Below are 12,546 nucleotides of genomic sequence, written 5' to 3' on the forward strand. Positions count from 1 at the left end.
ATTACATTGCCTGACCCACTTGACTTGCTGAGGACCAGAAATGCAATGGACAACATGCCTGACTACAAGAGTGTAGGCAGGTCTCCCTGCCCAGGACCTTTTATCCTCCTTGGGAATGTGAGGTGAGTTCCCATTACTTGGAACATTTTGTCTGGGTGAGATGGTTGGCAAGAGATTTCACCCAGGGAAGAAGACTTCTGCAAACCTTGGTTTGAAGAAGGCAGAAGCACCAAGGAGGAGGGTTGGGAATGGAGCTACTCTCAGTTCAGTCAGCAGCACGCACTCCCCAGACCCCCAAGCAGCTTATGCTGGTGGCTGCAGCTCAGCCCAAGGCTTAGTTCTCTCAGGCTGTTACTTCCAGCCTATTCAGGGAATAGGCTGATCCATACCCTGCCAAAATCAGCGGGGTCAGTAGCTGACGCTCCTGCTCACAGGTGCTGCCTCTAGTGAGGCTCCAGCACACGCAAAGGGAGCTAAGACATACGGGAGCTGATAAAACAAGCCACAAAAACTGGCTTCCCACTGGCCCTGTCCTGCTGCTGGGCTTCTGTTTAGGGGTGTCAGGTGCCTGCTAATTACAGCTAATGAGGAATTTAATTGCCCTTCAGCAGAGGGCTAGCTTTGCAGGCTGCTGTGTGTCTGGGGGTGGGTGGTGGCCAGGGGTCTCCCTGCCCTGCTCAGCCCACACACATGGTGAAAAGGGGCAGGGGGCCTTTCCCTGCCCTCGGCACCAGGGGCTCTGTGGGGAGGGGTTGGCCCAGACCTACAGTCCCAAGCACATCCACGTGCTCTTCTGATCTGCTCTCCTCCATCTGGAGGTCTTTGGATGTGGTAATGCTTCCTGCTGGGACCTGCCTCCTCTGTTCAACCTGGGGACTTGTGAAGGCTTCCTGGCAAGGTATGTGCTTCTGGAGGGGGCTTGGGTTTGTGCAGTGGCTGTTTCTATGAGCTGTGTGGGGATGGCAGGAAGCAGGATCTTGGCGTTCTTAAGTGGTGAGGGGCTGGTGAGCTCCTGCTGACAGGCTGGTTCCCTTGTTTTGCCACATGCTGGGTTTGCTTTGATCCAAATGGTCTGCTTGGTCTGTGTTTTTGGGAGATGTAGCCAGGTAGGAAGAAAGTGCTTGTGCAGCATGTATAGGAGGGCAGGCATTGGCTTAGACACACTGTTTACAAGGTCATTATCCCTTTTAATGTAGCAGCCATGTCTCAAACCCATCTCTGCTATGAGCGTCTTTCCCACCCTGATTTCCCAGCACCATGTTCTGTCCCATGTACCTCCCCTGTTCTGTTATGTATCTAACACAGATGTAGTCCCTCTCCTCTCACCTATTCTGCATGTAGGCTGTATACCTACCCTCAGAGTAATGAGTCCATGCCTCATCTTACACAAAAGGTAGAAGCTATTTTCAGGTAAAATCCAGGTAGGCTAGGTGATGTATAGCATGTTGCATGTTTCAGAGAGGCATGTTACATGTTAGAAGAAGCCTGTCTTCTAACCATTTAGTAAGTGAAAATTACTGTGTTCCAGTTTACCAGATAAGTCACCTTTTTCTTTATAAAGACAAAAGCTTCCTCAAAGAGTATAAGTCCCATACTAAAGTTGCCCTTCAACTGTTCACATTCAGTTCGTGGCCTTTTCTTTCCTGAAGACAGCTGATGTCCAACCATTACTGAATAGCGTAACGGGAAAGCAGGCATGTGTATGTGTGTGTGCTCAGTTGTGCAACTGTGAAATAGCTGTGCTGGCTGCAGAGCATGGCTGTGGGTTAGAGCTGGGTGTGATTTTACCCTCAGCAAACCCCACTGGCTCCAGCAAAGCATCCTTGTCTTTTTGATTTTCCGTCAATCGAATGTATTCTCAGAGACGGGTTGAAAACTGATGAGGTTTCAATTTCCTCTGACAGGATACGACCAAGAGCTTTTTAGCAGAGTTTTGGGTTTGTTTTGTTTGGTTGGGTTTTGTTGTTGTTGTTTTGTTTGGGTTTTTTGTTTTGCATGTGTGGTTGTTTTTTGTTTTGGTTTGGTTTTTTTATTTGTTTGGTTTGGGTTTTGTGGTTTTTCTGAGTGCTAAGAAATTCTCTGAACCACCTAATCTAACTAGATGACTGAATTCTTAAAAAAAAAGGCAAGTAGTAAATGTAAGGAAATAGGATGATTTCAATAGCTACCAGGAGGTGGGTTACAGGAGATCCAAATGCCCCTGTGTTACAGTCTGTGTTACGGCAGGCAGCTCAGCTAGTCCTGGGGGGAAAGGCTACAGGCCAAATTATTATTCTGTCATGGTTGTGTAAGACTAGAAGAAGCCTTTCAGCTGGAGAAGCTTAGAGAAATTGCCATGTTTTGAGCAAGTAAAATGCACTCTTTCAAGAACTCTATTTTGCAGGCAAAATATTGCAATACAGCTATAAAACCTGTATTGAATCTTTGCTTTTCTGTAGAAGTACCTCATTCAGTCATGTTTTTAAAGCTCCTTTCAGTGGCTGGCAGGCCAGAACCATGCTGAGGGGCTGTGCAGTAGCCCCGCTGTAGTTCGCTTCTGATCGGTGAGATGGACTGACACTGTTGTGACACTTAGGCACAGAGGGAGGCATAGCTTTTATGTACTCTGAATGCAAGGCTCTGGGATGAGTCTCAGCTGAGTGCACCTGCAAAATTCAGGGGCAGCTGAGCACCACAGCACAGGAAAAAAAGAGAAAATCTTTCCTGCTGCAGAGATATTCCTTGTTGAAGAGTGTCCCAGTTGGAGACCGATCACCTGCTTCAATCTCTTGTGTTATTCCTCCCTCTGATAACTCTCTTGAACTTATCCTGCAGACTGACCTTGGCCCCTTCCTGCTCTGGAATGAGTTCATTTTTAGCACTTCCATTTCTCCAGGTTGCCTGTGGTTTCCGGCTTTGGTGTGTGCAGTTGGTGGAGGTAGCACTGGCGATGCACAGAGATGTACAGGGTCGGAGTCTGTAAAGGCAGGTACATTTCTCTGCTCTCTGGAGGATCTCTAAGTCCCAGAATTGCTTAGTGCCTCATATTTCCCATCTACGAGATAGAAATTGAGAAGGCAAGTGCATGTATGTTACAGATAATATAATGCAGTTTCCTTAGGCACTACATAGCTGGTGTGGCTTAAGGTGGTACCAAGGCTGTCCTGGATCACTTATGACTAATATGAATTTGCCTGCCCCTTTCTTAGGGTGAACTCAGGCTGTGAAAGCCTAGCTAAAGTCTGAAGCTTTTTTGTGGTTCAGCTTCTCTCAACAGACATCTGGAAGGGAAAGCCAGCCTGATAAAGCATGCTCAGACACTGCTGCAAAGGTAGACAGCAGGGATGGAGGGTACTCACTGTATGGCAGAAAAGGTTGCACCCCAGCATCTCCAGAGGCTTTTGGACAATAAACTGCCCATGGTTTCAGTGGGATAGGGATCCCAGCCTTATCTGGAGGATGAGAACTCTGTGGCCGCTTCCTTCTGTAGTAAGGAGTGTTCGAGCCTTAACTGTCCGTATATCTGCAATAAGCAAAAAAGCCCACAGCCTTTCAGCATAACCATCAGCCCTGGCACTGACCCTTAGCATCTCACCCATTGTGGCTTGTAGGTACCAGCAAATTTGTTTGTTAATGGCTACCATATCCCAGAGCACCTTCAGGTCTCACGTGCTCCTCTACGCACCAGCTGGCTTTGACCATTGGAGTGACAGTGACGTGGACACATCTCTTGGAAGTGCCTTGTGGCCATCCTGGCTCACTGGCTGTGCTGGCAGATAAAAAACGAACATTTTATCAAGGTAAAGACAAAACTTTGCAACAGGCAGAAACTTGACATATCATTCACATGTCACCTAGGTGACAAGAGAGCAGCTGTCTCTGGACATCTGATCTGAGCAGCATGGGCCTCCCTTTCTCTGTTGGCCTGGGGCTTTGCACCCTGTCACTGGCAATTATCTCATGTTATACATAGATCTAGAAGCTGACCCTGTGTAACACAGAATAAAGCAAAGCAGGGAATATATTGGGACAACAGGGTGGATCCTAATCAAAAGCATATGTAGAATATATTTGCTCTAGTCAAAACTGTCATGTCTGTCAAAGGAGAACGCAGCTCATTAAATGAAATATCCCTGTGTTGGTGGGTTCTGGAGCCTGAGAAATGCAGGACCTAAATTCCCCTGGTTTGCAGCTGTGGATATGGTGCAGAATAATAAACTAGTACTGGGTAGAGCTGCAGTGAGAGGCTGGTGTTGGAAATCAGACACTGAGACAAATGACCCTTGCATGAATGCAGCTGGTGTCAGTACTTGGGATCATGGCCATGGAAAGAACTTCTGTTCCTTTTTGCAAGCCAGAGTGTGGAGACCTGTGAGACTAACGAGTGATCTTGTTACTGCTTTCACTGTGCTCACTGTGGATTTGCAGCACACACTGGCTAAGATTTGAACATATGTATATCTATCTTTTAGCTTGTAAAACCAGAGCAGGTGCTTATAGTCACAAGGATTTATGCCAGCCATGCTTTCCTTTAATTCAGGTGGTATAGCCCCAGGCCACCCTTGGAGAGTGTATGAGCTCTGCTGTTTGGGCACATTTCTTTGTCTACATGACTCCTCTGGCAAAGCAAGCTGTGGCTTCCTGACCTCAAGTTCAGGGGATTTTCAGCCAACATTGTTCCATTCAAGAAACGGTAATTAGCAGCAAAAGCTTTGCACCACTGTCATGTGAAGAGAGAGCTTTCCCAGTTGTTTTCACTTCAGTGTAATATCTGGAATACATCCTGTGAAGAGAGATTGCTACAGGAGAGCCACGCTTAACCCTCCCTAGCCCACCAGCCACTAGAGCACTTGCAGGCAGAGCTGAGACTTTCAGAGAAGGATATCATCTCAGCAGGGGAGATGAGTCTCTCCACAAGTATGTGAGTGCAGATCCCCACATTTCGAAAACTGCATAGCAAGCTTTGGCTAAAGGTGATTAGTTTCAACCTGGTGATGTCCCTCTCATCCTTCAGGGCCCTCTGACAGAAGTGTATGCTGTTTCTTGAACTGTTTTAATGGCCAAAATGTGGATGGCATCTGCCCAAGTGATAATTAACCATGGGCTCAACTCTGCTCACAAACAACTGCTTGGAAGTTTACTTCCCAGAGAACTCAAGCTTCTCCACTGCTATTCCTGGACTAACTGCAACGTTTTTATAACTTAGCAAGTCTCAAAAAAGTCAATCTATAGAAGCCAGTGCTATTTTATCTGCAACCTTACAGTCCTTAGCTTAAGTGGAATCACTGCTTTAATTCACTTTGCGTAGTGATTTTTGATGTATTTAAAACTTCTGAGATAAGCAGACCTCAGATGCAGGGATGACAACTTTGGATTATTTATTGCATGGGGAGAAGGAAAGCATTGTTTTAGAAAATATTGCCTCTAAAAACTTGCTGGGCTATAAAACTGTGGATTGGGGGGGGTTTGGGTGGTTTTTAGTGTCTGCTTTCACAGGTGATTTTTTTTTAAGAGTATCACAGAACTATGAATATATATATATATATAGTGTTTATTTATTTAAACAGAATTCAGGGGTTTAAGCTCCTCTCTTTCATTCAAGAGTTGCACATGTGTGCAGTGGAGTTGCTACTGAGTTGATCCACACACTTGTAGAGGTCTTCTGGCCGTATGGGTAGCCCTGTAGGGGTTACTACTCTTCCATGGAATTTTTTGACCAGCCAGTATATTAGATGTCTGCACAGCCTGGGCAGTGTTTACTCTTATAAAGCGTCTTGCTGGAAAAACAGCTAATTTCCAGGGAAACCCAGATGTGTGTTAGTCTTAATTGAAATGAGGAGTACCATTTTCATGGAGCTTTAACGATTCAAATTAGGGTATTATTTTATTTTAGAATTATTTAAAAATTAAACCCTTTCTGAGGAAGGACACAGAAGCCACTGTGAATGAACTGTATTTATTCAGGAACAAAATGCTTTTCCTGATCTCCGAGGTTTTTCCTATTTTCAAACTGAAAGCACTTTGCAACCTGTTGGTTTTGGTTCTTTAGACCTAGAAGTCCTTTGTCACTCTTCAGAGTCACTGGTTTATGGTTACTTTGAATGTTTAAGCTCATGAGATTTTTATTCCCTTTCTTAAAACTTTTATGTTTGTGCATTTCCTTATATCATTAATACAGAAGAAAAAACTTATAAAACATATGTTATTAATGTACTGTGCAATATTATGGAATCGGATAAGACTTTTTCAAATGACTGACATTACATATGTCTTTCAAGGATGTGAATAAACCATATGTAAACCATATGTTACATCTATTTCAAAGATTGTTAAAAAGTAAATAGTGTAATGAAATTAACTTACAATCATGGTTCTGAAATGTATATGCAAGTAGTCATAACAATATTTCTCAAATGCTCCTTAGAGTAGCTTTTATTTTTAGGGTATCATGGTTTAATCCTAGCCGGCAACTAAGTACCACACAGCTGCTTGCTCACTCCCCCCTCCATCCCCCAAGGAGATGGGGAGAAGAATCAGAAAAAAGGAAAACCTGTGGGTTGAGATAAGAACTGTTTAATAATTGATACAGAGTAAAAATTAATAACTGCAATGAAAAGGGAGATAATAAAGAGGGAGAAGAATGAACACCAAGAAAGACAAGTGATGCACAATACAACTGGTCACCATCCACTGACCGATGCCCATCATATCCCTGCAGTGATTGACCTCTCCTGTCCAACTTCCCCCAGTTTATACACTGGGCATGATGTTATATGGTGTGGAATATCCCTGTGGCCAGTTTAGATCAGCTGTCCCAGCCATGCTTTCTCCTTACTTCTTGTGCACCTCGTCACTGACAAAGCATAGGAAACTGAAAAGTCCTTGACTTGGTGTGCAACAACTACAGCATCAGTGTTTTATCAACATTATCCTCATACTAAATCCAAAACACGGTGCTCTACCAGCTACTAGGAAGAAAATTAATTCTATTGCAGCACAAACCAGAGCAGGTATTAAGTATGATTTTGCTATTTGGGTGGTGTCATTGATGCCTGAATCATGAAACCCTGATTCATTCTTAGCTTTCTGTTTTCTCATTTTACAGCTACTAAAAAGAGCAACCTAAACCAATAGAACATTTTCTTATTGGCATATATTTGCTTGGAGTGTTCTAGACCTTTCCAGAAGTCTCAGCTGAACACAAAGCCATATTGTCTTGAGTGTGGGACAATTCTGTGAATATTCCCTCTTGCCATCTTCTTTCCTTCCTATTCATCCCTCTTCCTGCTGGCACACTGCTGAGCTTCCTACTGCCTAGTAGGATTCTGACTTTGCAGTAATTCAGTCATTTCAGCTGCTTTTGACTTGAGTGTACATTTTATTTGCATGCCAATAGGGGATGGACTTATGTTGATGCAAAATGTAGAACCAGGAGCTTGTGGTGACCAACAGGAGTTAGCATAAAACTCTAATGTGCATAACTCATGTGGGTGCATAGACAGTACTTTCCTAATTTATAATTTTACCTAGAGAACTGCTTAAAGCAACTACTCTTCAGTTTGCAACCTCCCATTTTCACTTTTCAAACAAAATATCTTTTTTGTCCTTCGTGGAAAAACAAAACTGTCAAAAAGATGTTTTTTACCAAAGAAAATGTGCCCTGCTATTATTTCTATATTGTGGAGGAAAAACTGGGGCACAATGGTACTGAATTACAGTGAAAATGCTGAAAACCTCAGTCCTTGCTCTCTGCAAGGTAAATCACTTTTCCTCACAGAGCTCTCGTGTTTTAATGTGTTTACATTTCTTTGAGGAAGAATTTTTTAAAATAACTGGAATTATAAGGATGTTTTTGCAGATGGAAAGGTGTTGAGCTCAAGGTTTTATGAATCTGCTCTTTGTGCATCTTCTATACCTGCTCAAATATTTCTTTTCTTCATAAAAATTTAATATGGAAAATTAATGAGGAACTGGCTAGTGAGGTGATACAGTAACTGTAGCCAGGCTAAAAATGAGTTGTCAGCTCTGGACCTTCCCAGTCCAATAGGTAATTGCAGAACTGTGTGAGTGAGATACAAAGAGAGGCTCTGAAAGGTTGAAAGAGATTTATAGAATATTTCAGACCACAAAAACACATAAAACAAAGTCCAAAAGGTTCCAGAAACGGGACAAGAGGGACCTGCTGTCAGAAGCAGCTTGTCATAATAGTTATGATTTACCGTCCTCTCCCAAGTGATCTGTACAATCTCTGTCAGCAGCAAGGCAAACAAATAGCATTCAAGGGGGCTCGAGTTGAGTGTGTGGGAGAGAAGGCAGCACTGATGATGGCCACTGCAAACTTAGGCAGTGAAGCCTGCAGAGCTCTGTCTGAGCAGAATGCACAGAACACTCTTTTCACCTCTCTTTTCACTGTGAAAGAACAAACCTGGGTCAAGTAAAGGAAATACCCAAATATAAGAAGAATTTAACTTTGAAGTTATTCAAAGCTTACTAGGGAATTTAGGTAGTTATTAAAATTAATGGGATGGTGCATCTGAACCATGGTGCACCGGGAACTTTGAAAATCCCGGTCTGAGATTTTTCAAAGCCACCCCTTTCTCCATGTCCAGTTTTTGTTTGTTCGTTCCTCCTTTTAGCCAGACGTGAACCTGTGCTTTAACATGATTTGTATGTGAAGCAAAAGTCAGGTCTGTTTAGATTAAGTACTTTGGGCTAATGCTGCAACTTTCAAAACAGCAAGTCTTGATAAACTATTTTGCTTATGATCTCCCCTATGCACACTGCAGGCTGCATAGAAAATTTCAATTAATGCTAAAAGCACGGAGCTTTGAAATGCATGGGTTTTTTCTTTATGTAAAGCAAAGTTATCCAGTTAGTCTGTCACTTTTTAAAACAAAACAAGCTCACTGGGTTTCTTTTGGGTCTTATTTGCTTGGTTTTGTTTGGGTTTAGGTTTTGTTGTGTGGTGGTAGGTTTTTCTTAAGTGAACTCCAGTTCAGAAACTAGTAACTAAAAGATTGATAAATTCTCAAAAAGTCCATTCTGTGCCCACAGAGTTGGTGCTATATGCTTGGCCAGGAGACCCTTAGCATTTCACAATAGCTCATCTTGCTCAAGAACAGATATTAATTCTTACAATAAAAATAATCTAGAAAAGGATCCTCCTTTATTTGTGACTCATCCACAGGTATGTTCCCACTGGTGAATAACTTGATCCAGGTGTGAGTATCTGTGTGTATTTGGTTTTTTTTGAGAGGCTTCTGCATTTGGGCAGCAAATAGTAGTACTACTACTACCAGGTTGATGCCAATGTATCTCCCCATACCAAACTCCTCCTTCTACATTCCCCTTGTCCTTTCTTTGACCTCCCTCCTTGTTCTGTCCCTATCTTCATACCTCTTCTTCCCTTTATATTTCTACAACTTACTCTTTTCTCAAACACCCTATTACAAGTCCTCTTTCATCCAAACCCCTTTCTCTACATCCTAGACTTCTTGTCTTGGCCTTCTCAGAGATCTCTCATCACTCACTTCTTCACAGGAAACCTTTCTTTTCAAGCCAACTTCCTTCTGCTAGTAAGGAGGTATATTCCCATCTGCATCTATGATTAAGTCACAACATCTCTCAGGGAGTAAGTGGACCTAGAACTGTCCCAGACCTGCATGCACAAATTCACACTACTCCTGTACTGTCAGCTCTTTGCCCTCACTTGCTGCCATTGTCTGCCTGAGCTCCCAGGCAGTCCTGTCAGCCATGTCCAGGGGAGGCATCGTCAGCTATAGAACGAGGAAGGAGAAGCAAGGAGACATTTGAGGATGCTGCCTTATGACTTGCTTTGATCTTTATAAGGACAGCTACTGATGTGTTCAAGGGAGAAACCTTACTTCTCCCAGGAAAACTTCAGAATATCAGCCCTGGTCTTCCTCCCTGATGGCTTTTTTTTTTTTTTCCCTATTTGGAAGCTTCATTCTCCTCCTAGATTTCCAAGCAGGCATTAATAACCAACACACTGACCAGCTCCAAGCAGCGCGTTCAGCACTTTAAAGGTGGATGCATCACTAATACTCCTGGTTTATGGCTGCCATGCAGCACCTTTCCCTTTTACAGCAGGAAATAAGGCTCAGCAGCCCCTGTCTCCTTTGACTGGCCTGCTGGCACAGAGAGCCTTTGTGGAGAGAAGGCTGGAGTTGATAATCCCTTTTAGAAGTAGGCTTGGTAGGTGTAGTCTCAGCATTCCTGTCACCAGTTTGATTTGAGGGCAGGAACTGAACAGCTGGCAGTACCCACTACACTTGATTACCAGCACAGTATGCTTGAGATTCCTTGGCACAGTGCACTGAGGTTATGGGGAAGCTGGGCTGCATCCCAGACTTGCTCCTGGCAGAATTGGCAGACCACGTAGCTAGTGTTACTTTCAAGGACTTGGCCAGGCAAAACCCGCCCCTTCTCCGTCCCTCAGCTCCCCTGTACTTGTCTTTGGACTGTATTTATTCAGTGGGTTGGCTGCCTCTCCACCCGTGCATTCACAGGGGTCGAGGCAGGGTGGAGTGTGTGTCTCAACAGTAATCTAATTTCCAGAGATATGTGACTGTGTATCAGAAGCTGCAGCTTCTTTTAGATTGATTTTTGGCTATAGCTTTTATAGGAAATATGAATCACAAGGTTTAAATCCCATGGTTTTACAGCAATCTTAAAGCTAGCAACATGTTTTTTTTTCTTGTTTGTTTGTTTGTTTTTAAATAGAAATTAGAGCTAGAAAAGTTCCAGTAATAATGTAAGTGACCGTGGAACAACTGGGGCAGGACTGTTGCCAGTGTCACAGGGCACTTCTCTCTATGCAACTTCAGCCCAGGAGTGGCATTACCCTCCCAGACTGTGCTGTTGGGAAGAGAAGGTCCTTAGCAGAGCCATCTTTGATCACACAAGTGGTGTTCAACGAAGGAGGCCTATGCAGCACAGACCCTTAACCCTATTTTATTCCTCCCTAATCCCAGTTGCCTATTACATTTCTTTCTGCAGAGCAGTAATGCTGAGCCTTGAAAACCGGAGCCTCTTTACAACCCAAGGGGTCCTCAGCAGCCACCTGAAAGACACTGACACCAAACAGCTGTCCCAGGCAAAGGGTGTGTGGAAAGAGCCCACCAGGATGAATCTTTTCCTCCTTATAAGGTAACACTTGGCAGTGTTGAGCTTCTATACCAAGGACTCTGATAGTAACATAAAGACCTTTGCCAGTCCCATGCCATCACACATGCACATGTAGCATATGTACCTCATACCAGAGCTACCCAGTCTCTTCTTGGACTGAACACATACTGTATGGGGGCTTTTGAATGTGCACTCTGCACCCACCCAGTGTAGCACCACCATTCTCCTGTAATTAGCTACTTACATTTGCATTTGAACTACAGAAGTGGAGCAATTCCAACCTAGCTGTGATTGCTGTGAATCCTTTCATTCAGGGTCACAGTAGGTATCAGATGGCCTGTTACAATCTGGCACCAACTCTGTCTAAAGAGCCAGACTTGGGCAGTCAACATACAGTGCTATTGTGCATACCACAAACACCGGATAAAAGCAGGTGGCTGACAGATTTTTATGTTTCCCAAAAGCGAGAGACACCTTTTCCTTTTGAGGAGCATGATGTTCCTGTCTTGACTCTGTGAGTTACTAGACATTTGCTGAACATTTTCCCATTTTCCTTTGAAATGCTCAGCTATGTGCAGAGACAAGAAGACAGCTGTACTGCTTTGGAGTGCACAGGCTTTGTGTAAGGGTCCTTACTGCAGATGTTAGAGATAAGTGGTGGTGAAGCCTCTTCCCCTGACTCCTTCAGGCTGAGGTAGTCACCAACATCTTAGCACAAGCCTGGTAACAGCTGCCATTTACAGCTAAATGGGCTGCTGAGTATTAAGGTCTTCTCTTAGCAAAATTATCCTTCCCTTTCCCCCTCACCCATGTTTCTTGACATGATCTTGTTTTGATTCCTGTGGTCCGCTGAGCATCTGGATCTGGCTTATGACTCAGGAGGCTTTTTTCTGTCACGTGCTCAAATAGAGTTGTTTAGCACAATTTTATCCATTTGTGGCTGTAAGCCCAATTGGAAACATGTGGGCTGGTTAAAGGCAGGTGGTGGGATTTCTTTTGTTAATTACACTTCAAATTCCATTGTGTTCCCTGTAACCAGTGGCCCAGGCTTGGATCTCTGTAACACCAGACAAACCCCATTAGTGAAGGGATAACCCAGGATTTGAACTGCTTATAAACCTCATAAGTTTGTCTGGGGTCTTGGTGTTTTGGATTGGTTTTTTTGTGGTTTTATTTTGTTTGCCTTTGCTTAAGACAGTTGCACGTGGCACTGATTTTTTCTAAAAATAAAAGCCTCTTCTAGCCTGGAGAGGATAAAGCGAAAGTTTCTGGGACCTGCAGGGCCAAGGCCAAGGTGCTAGGATCAGACAGGAAAAGCAAGGGCTCCTTTCCCACCAGCATGTGTTCCTCCTTCCCCCACCAGCCCATTTCCCTTCTGTTCTGCACCCAATCACTAATTTAATCTCTGAATCAAGGGGC

The 12,546-nt window shown here is 43.8% G+C and overlaps 1 long non-coding RNA gene across 1 annotated transcript in view; it reads left to right on the forward strand.

Annotated features, from left to right (window-relative positions):
- The window catches only part of LOC127477246 (uncharacterized), a 66,747-nt gene extending 55,605 nt beyond the window's left edge, over positions 1-11,142 (forward strand). The window contains exon 3 of the long non-coding RNA XR_007906902.1: positions 10,999-11,142. This is a non-coding gene — a long non-coding RNA (uncharacterized LOC127477246). The remainder of the gene's footprint in view (positions 1-10,998) is intronic.
- Positions 11,143-12,546: the final 1,404 nt, after the last annotated feature.

This window comes from Manacus candei, unplaced genomic scaffold (genome assembly GCF_025592945.1).
Source record: "Manacus candei isolate 608988 ecotype Guabito, Panama unplaced genomic scaffold, ASM2559294v1 h1tg000050l, whole genome shotgun sequence".
Taxonomy (NCBI): domain Eukaryota; kingdom Metazoa; phylum Chordata; class Aves; order Passeriformes; family Pipridae; genus Manacus; species Manacus candei.